Source organism: Salvia hispanica, chromosome 6 (assembly GCF_029641045.1).
Source record: "Salvia hispanica isolate PSC_SH4W2 chromosome 6, Shi_PSC_v1, whole genome shotgun sequence".
NCBI classification, from domain to species: domain Eukaryota; kingdom Viridiplantae; phylum Streptophyta; class Magnoliopsida; order Lamiales; family Lamiaceae; genus Salvia; species Salvia hispanica.
The window spans coordinates 18,839,817-18,850,058 of NC_142697.1; the positions used below are offsets into that span (position 1 = coordinate 18,839,817).

Sequence of the window (10,242 nt, forward strand, 5' to 3'; positions counted from 1 at the left end):
ATCCATGAAAAGTGATCTCGTTTATGGACAAGAAAGTTTTATCGTGCAACTAATAAAATATGAAGTAAAAGAGAAAAGTGGATGAATACGAGATAAAAAAATGATGAAAATTTTTCTATGAATAAAAAATGGATGATTTTTTATTGAAGACCAAAATAGACTAATATGACTATTTTTCGTAGACATGGGAATGATCATTTATAGAGTCCTCGCGGGTTATTTAATAATTAGCAACAAGTGATTCTGTGTTCAGTAACGGGCGCATGTTACACATCAGTGATTAATAGGAATTTGCATGTTAGTTGCTACTACATTCCAACCAATTACTGTCGAAGTGCTCATATTGAACTATGACGAGAATAAAACAGCAAATTAGTTGATTTTGTAAGCAAAGATTTACATAACATTGAATTCAGATAAGATACAGAGCCAAAAGGCTTACAAATTTTGTATTTTTAATTAAGGTACAAACACCATTCCCTCTGTTCACACCTATAATCTTGATATGGACTCGGCGAGGAATAGCCATATGTGAAAAAATCTGAATAGGTCATCAAGAAACTCTAGAAGCCATAGCATGTTAAAGGTTGAGCTGGAATTCGAAGCACTGTTTCGCGAGATGATTCATGTAGTAGAACCAAAAACTACAAGAGAGGGCTCATGATACTTGCCTACTTTGGCTTTTCAACTCCATTTTGCTCGGAAGTCTTTGCTAGCTTTGCTTGAACTAGTCTGTCCATCACAGCCACAGGAGGCTCCAGAGGATTTGGATCCAGACAACGCTCTGCACACTGCTTACCATCACCTGTTCATACACACCACATCAACAGTCTAATTTATGTTGCAAACACAATAACTAACTGACTCTTCATTGAGAACTCCAGCCATTTCCATGAGAAATTCACAATGATAGAGAGTAACAACGCACTTTGAACTTAAGAGCCTTGGCAATGGTGCTACTTACCTCATCTAACAAGAAATCAATAGCTTCATCTTCAGTAATATCCTTCAATGTAGTCTTCAAAAGTGAATGTCTGATTGAATCTGCTGAAATCCGCTTCGGTTAAAGGTTTGGAGCCTGACAAACTCAAGGAAAGTTTAACTACCGTTATTACCACAGATTCCTGCAAATTATAAGTAAATATCAATATATCTTAGATCAGTTATTCACCAAAGCCTTCCAGATCTCATGCCAAGTGTGTCCCAACCTGCGTGTGCTCAACTTTTGTGAAGATCTCCATCTTCTGCTTAAACAATTTTGCTAGATGGCTCTCCACAAGCTGGCTTCTAGCCTTCTGAGCATTTGACCTGCTTAGCTTATCATCCCTCAGAGGATTGCTGCGTGATGAAGTAGCGCTTCCGTTGCTATTGTTACGACGATGCTTGTGAGTGAGGCCTTCAGGCAGAATTTCCTTTACAGTGACCTTCGGCTCGTCTGAGTGAGGCCTATGCTCCCAGGGTGTGGGCTCCTGGCGACTGGGACGAATCATCGGTGTATCGTGGCGAGTCTCAGTAGGGATCGGTGTGGCTGTAGACGGCTGGTGCCTAATGTGACCTTCGGCTCATCTGAATCCTCCATCTCTGAAGAAGAAATGGGGGCCTTGCCCCTCCTCCACCTCTCTGTAGCTGCTGCCCGTAGCTCCCTAGCCTCAGAATCAGTCGCCTCCGCTACTGCTAGGCTCGGTGCTGGGGAGGAGCTGATGAGGTAGAGGTCATCCTCATCCGCAGGGGGACGAGATGGCCCTGCCTCGAACTCTCAGCGAGCCTGACGTCCGGAAATGAGGGCCTTGCCTGATTATAACATAGAGAAAGTAGACCTCTAGGGGCGACTTAGCATATGCATCACATCAAGTTTACTTTCTTACGCTTTATACGCATATTTATGTATGAGGATACGAGGATCTGATTGACACACGCTCTTTGTAGATGGTATACCCTACGATCTCGACATCATCTTCGAGTACATTACCTTCGTGATGTTCGAAGTAGATGACTTGGGGTTGTTCATGGCTCATTTCAGATGGCTCTGGGAGAGGGCACACTATGTCGGAGTCTCTCACTTCGACGGCATCTAGCGACTCATTAGGCTTCTGCCCTCTGATTGGGTTGGCTTCGCCCTTGACATATCTTGCTATTATCTATTCCCTAAGCCACCGTTCTTTGATGTTATAGGAGATTTTCCTGAGTTCATCGGGGAGCTCCACGTATGTTTCATCCTGCACGGTCAGGCACCGAGAGGTCCTTATATACGCCCGGGCGATCTTGCATGTGTGGCCCCTGGAGTTCCCCTGCCGCCTGTTCCACAGCCCGAGCCAGTAGCTGCACAGCCAGTTTCCCCTCGGCCTGAGATGCTTTTCCCATTTCCGTCGTCTTCTCCAGTGGGACGTCGGGCTCGCGGAGAGTTCGAGGCAGGGCCATCTCGTCACCCTGCGGATGAGGATGACCTCTACCTCGTCAGCTCCTCCCCAGCACCGAGCCTAGTGGGAGCAGAGGCGACTGATTCTGAGGCTAGAGAGCTACGGGCAGCAGCAGCAGAGAGGCGGAGGAGGGGCAAGGCCCCCATTTCTTCTTCAGAGATGGAGGATTCAGACGAGCCGAAGGTCACTGTAGGCACCAGCCGTCTACAGCCACTACCGATCCCTACTGAGACTCGCCCCGATACACCGCCGGGAGAGATGATTCAGATTGCAAATGTATAAAGATTGACAGATAAAAGGCTCAAGAGACGATGGAAGCAAAAGACCTTCCTGTATAAAACTTTACTGCTTCAGCATAGTTCTCACACTTCTGAAGTCTTGTAGGTAGATCATAAATAAACTGCTCTAACAACAGAATTTGACAGTTTTGTAATATATGCATGACCAACCAATTACACATGGTACGTGAGAAATTACAACTCTAGTACCTGAACTTTTCGAAGCAGATTGCGTGTGTAGTGCAACTTCTCTATATGTTCTCTCTTTTCGAAAAGAGATGTATTGGCCCCATCACTCCTAGACTGTACAGATGTTATCTGCAAAATTGAGTGAAGCTGTGATATATTTTTGGGCAAATTGCAGAAAATTTCACCACATGAGGCTAATTTTAATCATATTTTCCTAATTCTGGCAATAACTGAACAAACTTCCAATCAGTTGAAATTCTTTGTTAGCCTCTAAATTTGACAAAATTAAATGAAACTAAACCAGGACTAGACACCTATTAATCTTGATGTAGCACCAGTTCAGATGCCATGTTTTCCTGTGTGTGTGAGAGAGAGAGAGAGAGGCTTAGTTTCAGTCTAATTCTGCCGAAGCATGGAGCATGAATGGATGTGCAACAAATTAAAAGTTCGTTATTGGCATTGCTACAAAAATTATTGATGCATAAATACCTGATTAAATTGTAAAGATGACTCATACCATGAATTTTCTTGTTACTGATCTTCTTTTCAACATACCGCTATATTGAAATTAAAATGTAACAGTAACCAAAAAGAAACTAAACCAAAACCTTGTCCAGAAGCTAACTCATGTTTGTCTCCATGCCAACAATGTAATTTTTCATCCTAGAATCAGGGAAAGGATTAGGTTGACTGACAGGGATTATCACGCAGGTAGAGTTAAAAAAAAAAGTTCAATATAACTTAACACAAATGAAGAAAGTTGTGCCATGGTTTAGCATGACAGATGTTCACAAATGAATAAAACAACTGAGAAATGCAAGCATGACACATATTATAATAGCAGATTTATGCAGCCAAAGTACACGTGTTACTATATAGTATTTGACTGAGACTGAAATAAGAAAAGTTACTTCTTTATTGTATCTGTTGCACTGATGAATCTGTTGTAGTTCCCATACACCAACGTTTGAGAGTCAGTGTCTAGACTTTTTATCTCTGCAGCCATTTCCACATGCTTCTGAAGAAGACCATCCTTGACTTTTGCACCTACATAATCAGTAACACTATTTATAACTTAAGGGAAACAACATGCATAGATGAGAGCCTCCATATTTTAGCGTATTCATGAAAGCAGGTTCCTTATCAGTTAGTGAGCAAAAAACCCAAAATATACACCTACCATAAAGTTCTACATTGGAAAAATGAGATAAGCAATCCAGATCGTTCCTTACTTTTCTTTCTTCTTTTTTACATCAGGGAGACATTTGGAAGCGACGAAAATGGAAGAACTGATCGAGGATTAGCTAAATAAGAGTGCCTTCCCCCGGGACAATAAAGGCTAAAGCTCTTGCCAATTGATACATAAATGTTTCTCACTCGGAACAGATGCTAAATACAGTACATTTCATATTAACGGAGTATCATTCAACCAACGATCAAGGTATCATGTAATATTTCCAACTTATATAAAACTACAGGGCAGAAGCTCAGTTGAAGAAATTGAATGCGGGATTAAACTGTAGCAGCAGGGCACAGCACGAATCCTATGGTCATTATTAAACTTTTAACCATACAGAATTGTGTTCCTCCATCAAAGTTTGAGATAACCAATTCGCATAGCACTTCATGTCCCAAAACATCATACTACTATATAATTCAGCCACCAGCAACTTAAGTCCACTATATTTCCTCAATTAACCGTCATTCATAATACTGCATAGTTAAAATTACAACACAATGAACATAATGAAACCAAAGAGCACAGGGGATGGTCAGGCCATGACACCTAATGCAACAATTCCATAAACAGCACGCAACTAAATTACTCTTGGAAGAAGCAAGAATTAGGAAAGAAACAGCCAATTTGGAGATAAAGCTCACGCTTACAAGTTGGAACAATGAAGAGCATTGGATCGACAAAGTAATTCAAGAGACGTACGAGGAGATTCATGTACTGATCCGCGTCGAACGAAGTGGTGTTGATTGTATCGAGCGTGGCGAATCTGGAAGATCCCGAAGACGATTGATCGGGAGCATAGAAACTGGAGAGAAGATCCCTCATTCGTTTCGCCTTGTCGTCCATCAGCAGTGCTCCTTCCACCTCCATTTTTATCTCACAGTTCAGCTGCTGCTTTCTGCAATTTCTTTCTTCTTTTGATTTCTGCAAATGCAACTAATAGAGAGAGAGATTTGGAAGTATTAACATCCGTGCTATATACGAGACATAAGAGTTTAAAATAATGAATACAAAATATAATAAAATACTATATAAAAAAAATAAGAACTTATCTTGTCTCACTCTAAATGAATAATTTATTACTCCTTAATGAATGTAATATTTATACAATTTTAATTAATGATCTAAGCGGAGTAAAAGTAATAAAATTAATGACAAAAAGAAGATGGGTAACTAATGTCTAAATAGAATGAGTTAATTAGAATAAGATATACAAATAAAGAAAATATATGTAAGTAAAGATCAAAGAGTATAAATAAGATAATTGAAATAAGAAATATACAATAACAGTATATTAGATAAATATAAAAATAATTTTAAAAAATATTAATTAAACCACTTTAAAATGTCTAATACAGACAAAGCAATCACACTTCAGTCATATAATGCAACACTATCAATATATATTGATAAAAATAAGAAACATTATCTTTATGAATACTTTTGAGAAATTGTGTTATATGAAAATAAAATAGATATAATATATGAAGAAATTAGGAGAGATAAAAAGAGTAAAGTAAGTGATAGAATTGTCACACCCCAACCTCTCTGACGTATACATTTATAATTATTAATATTCTCTATGTCCCATAAAAAAATCATTTCCTAAAATAGAAACAATAACATCTATATTTTTTCCTTTCTCTTGCTTAACTCTTTCTTCATTTTCTTACAAAATAATAAATATAATCGTACACAATATACAACATATATCATAAACAATTTCATATCCATATGTATGCCTCTTTGTTCCTTATTATTATTATGTGACGGATCAAGTCTGGTATCTGCTCAGGATGTTCATTGTATACGACCCGCGGGTCCTTTTTATTTATTTGACATTTCCACGAATGCCTCTCTTTGTATTGACATTTCCATGAAGGTTCCTCTTTACTCTGTACTGACCTTTCCACAAAGATCTCTATTTGCTCTTTGCTTTGACCCGTAGGTCTATTGTCATTGTATATCATACTCAGGCAAGACCGTCACATATCATTTTTTATCCAATAATGTAAATAGTTCCAATGACTTATATAAAATATACTCTATTGCATTAATCACATATTCGTTGTACCAAAATCAATACATATTCACATCATATATTTCAAATATTCACTCCAAACAAACATATGGCAATCAACAACATAACATACGTAATATTTAAAAGTATGATTTGTACACACCTACCTAATAAAGATAGATAATATATCTGAACTTCACATTCCTCTTCCCATTCTGCAACTCATAATTCCCAAGTTTATTTTGCTTCTGCTTACTCGTCAAACCTTCTTTATTTTCTTTTCTTTCCGAGCTCGTTTCTTTCGCTCCCTCCACAATATTATTTTCCCTACTTCTTCTCTAATATTCATCCTATATTTAATATCATTTTTTTTCTTTTTATATTACCATCAATAACATAAACTTATTCATCCTTACTTATTACCTATACATTACACACGTCAATTGCGTGAGACGACAGTGTCACCTCCTTTCTTTTTCTTTTACACGTGTCCTAGTTCCAATCCATATATATCAACTTGAAAAAGTGTCCTATTACATAATTTAACAATTAATATATACTATACGTATAAATAAAATAAGATACACATATGTATGTAGTAAATACATATCCTATTAAAATATTAGACAAAACTTCGGACATACTACCTCCGTCCCGCTTTAACAATCTCATTAATTTTTCTGTCATCTTTCTGTAAAAATAATAAAAAATAATTAAAATGGAGAAATGGTAAAGTAAGAGAGACAATAATGTAGATAAGACTCTATATTATTCTCTCTCTTAATTTACTATTTCTCCTCTTTAACTATTTTTTATCATTTTTACAAAAAAAAGACAGAAAAGTCAATGGAACTGCTAAAGCGGAACAGAGAAAGTATTACACATCAGTGTATGCATATTGGGAGTGGATCCCCTAATGTGGTTGGGAACATAGCAGGGGATGCTGTGGTATTTAACGGCGTCGTATTGATACAAATATTGCATTCCTTTTTCTTTTCTTTTTCCTATACCTATTAAGCTTATATATATATTACATGCTGCGGTAAAATAGGTATATATGTTATCAATTACCATTATTGATATAAAGGTGCACGAGCATGTTCGTGTTTTATAATATTCATTTTTAGTTATTAAACTTTTATCATTTTATATTATAAAGTAATGTAATATTAATAGATTATAATTTAAATCATAATTAGAGCTTATTGATTTAGGGACTTATTAATTAAAATTTTTTGTTGAATTTAAGCTCATTCCATAATTTTGAAACTCAATTATAACATTCTAATTTTCTCAATTGTCCTATGGAGGTTATGTAAAACTAATACTCTCTCCGTTGTCATTACTTGTTACTAGTTTCCTTTTTGGTTTGTTCATTAATACTTGTCATATCTATTATTTTTCGTAATATACCTCATATTCCACTAACTCATTCTCTTCACACTACTAAAAATCAAAATATGATGCGGAAACACAATCGCGTCATTTTAAGGCATTGTGAGATGATTAGAAAAAAATAAAAGTTATAATTTTATATTTTAATATTAAAAATTATGAGATCAACTATAAGTAAAAAAAAATAATTTGAACGACAGTTATTCCTTACATAATTAACTCTCAATTATTATAATATAGTTCCCTCCGTCTCATGCTATTCGCATTATTCATTTTGACAGCGTAAATTTAAACATGAGTAGATAGTGTAATTAAATTAGAATTTTAATTTTAAGTATAATAAAACAACACTTAATGTGGAAACACTTAATTGACTCTAATATCTTAAGTAAATACCATAATATTTACTTAATAGAAATTGTGTAAATAGTTTGAGACATTCTGAAAATGAATATGCAAAACACACGGGATGGAGGGAGTATTAAGATTAAACCAAAACAATTTTAAAATAATGTTTTAGTTAAAATAAATTATAAGTACAATTGATAACTCCCAATTGCAATCGATAAGATTTAGCTATGATTTTAAATAATAATTTATTGATATTAGACTAATTTGTCATAATATTAATACTTAAATAAAATTGGAAAGAGAATACAACTAAATATAAAATTTTGAAATTTTAATTAGTTAACTAAGTAAGCTATAAGTTTTAATGAGTACCTAGTTCAATATACTAGTTAATCGTTATTTTATAGAATTATTGTACAGCATGAATCACTAAAATGAAGCATACTACTATTAAAATATATTACTCTCGAATGGTTAATGCATCATAAGTTAAAAGCTATTTGATTAAACTACAGTATGTTAAAGATTGACCCAATACGCTGGAAAAGGAATGCAATATTTGTATCAATACGCACGCCGTTAAATACCACTGCATCCCCTGCTGTGTTCCCACCACAGCAGGGGATCCACCCCATGCATATTCATTACCTTTCTAATTTAACCTACATCTTTAAGTCCAGGGATGGATGGAATGTATAGTGAGAAGGGGCAGTTGCCTCGGCTCAACTTTCCATCGACCTATATACATATATACATAATATTATTATATTATTCTAACACTAATTTTATTAGAAATGGGCCACTCACCGGAGAGGGTTATCCACACTTATATAGAGAAGTTAGGATCATCACCAAGCCGATGTGGGACAATGATTTGGAGAATTTAACACGCCCCCTCACGTGTGGGCCGGAATGACACACCGGACAATAAATCCATCATCGACTTGGGCCCTGCTCTGATACCATATTAGAAATGGGTTACTCACCCCTTAAAAGGCTTCATAAGGGGGATGATTATCCACACTTATATAGAGAAATTAGGATCATCACCAAACCGATATGGGACAATAATTTGGAGAATTTAACAAATTTGCCCCCTCCATTCCAAAAAATAAAACTCAATTTGCCTCCTCTATTCAAAAAAATAAAACTCATTTGTCCCAGCCCCCCTAAATATTCACGCCACTTTTCCACACTAATAAAATACTACTACTACTCCTAGTTCTTTTCCGTCTCCCCAAACTGAAATACACAAATATTTAATACAAAGGCCTAAAAATTAGAAAACCAGAGACACCGTCGAGAATAGTTGTAATTGTTAACCGTTTGATGAACTTTTGTCCTCCATCATCATCATCATCATCATCATCATCATCATTATCATTATCATATATTATATTTTATTATATTTTTATATTATTTATTATATATTAATATTTTTATCCCTCCTATTATAATTTTCTGGATTCGTCCTGAGTTTAACTATACTAAATTATCAAAAATTATTTGTTGCCATCACATTTAAATGTTATGCCATGTTAATGACAAAATAATATATAAAAATATAAAATGAGATATATACTATGGTCAAGGATGTTACAAGAATAAGAGTATTATCAGTCAAGGATGTTACATGAATAAAGTAAGAGTATTATCTATAATTAATGATGGATTCTGAATGTAAAGAATAAACTTTTTTCTATGAGAATGGGCCGATAAAATTAGACATCTAAACTGCATCTTTTAAATCCAGTAAAAGGCACAACTTTCATAACTTTTTCCGCTAAAAATGGTATTTGTGGTATTTCACCCAACTGCCACTTTATATCATTATTATTATTATTAAACTATATGTGATAATTTACATTGCGACTTATATTATAAAAAGTTATATAAACTTTATAAGTTAGGTTCAATTTTAAATATTTATAATTTAATCTAATTCTGGAATTTATTTTAATAAATTTAGTAGCATTATTTAATTAATTGGAGACTAATTGAAATATAGTATTAAATCAGAGACTAATAAAAATATATTAAAATTTTGACTAATAAAATATATTAAAATTTTAATTGAGTAAATAAAGGATAAAATTTGTAAAAATTACATCTCTTTGTGTTGTTGATTAGGTTGTGAGTTAATTCTGCTAAAAAGTATTACAATAAATGATTAAATTTCAATTTTAATCTAAATAGAAGGTAAACTAAATTCTCTAGCTCAATTACAATTTTAATCCAAATAAAAGGTTAATTAATATATAAATTTAATAGCTTAATTAAAAATAAGAATTTGAAAAATAAATATTGAATATTAAACATATTCATATTAAATATATGAATAATTTAAATCTTAAA

At 34.4% G+C, this 10,242-nt stretch overlaps 1 pseudogene across 1 annotated transcript; it reads right to left on the bottom strand.

Annotated features, from left to right (window-relative positions):
- Window positions 1–376: 376 nt before the first annotated feature.
- LOC125206334 (vacuolar protein sorting-associated protein 51 homolog) lies at window positions 377–6,509 on the bottom strand (annotated as a pseudogene). Its single transcript, XR_016132873.1, has 12 exons — window positions 6,309–6,509; window positions 4,820–5,057; window positions 3,796–3,931; window positions 3,493–3,547; window positions 2,906–3,013; window positions 2,722–2,817; window positions 2,233–2,427; window positions 1,970–2,138; window positions 1,209–1,555; window positions 961–1,124; window positions 852–856; window positions 377–794 (listed from the first exon to the last, which is right to left on the bottom strand). The product of XR_016132873.1 is annotated as a vacuolar protein sorting-associated protein 51 homolog (transcript).
- Window positions 6,510–10,242: the final 3,733 nt, after the last annotated feature.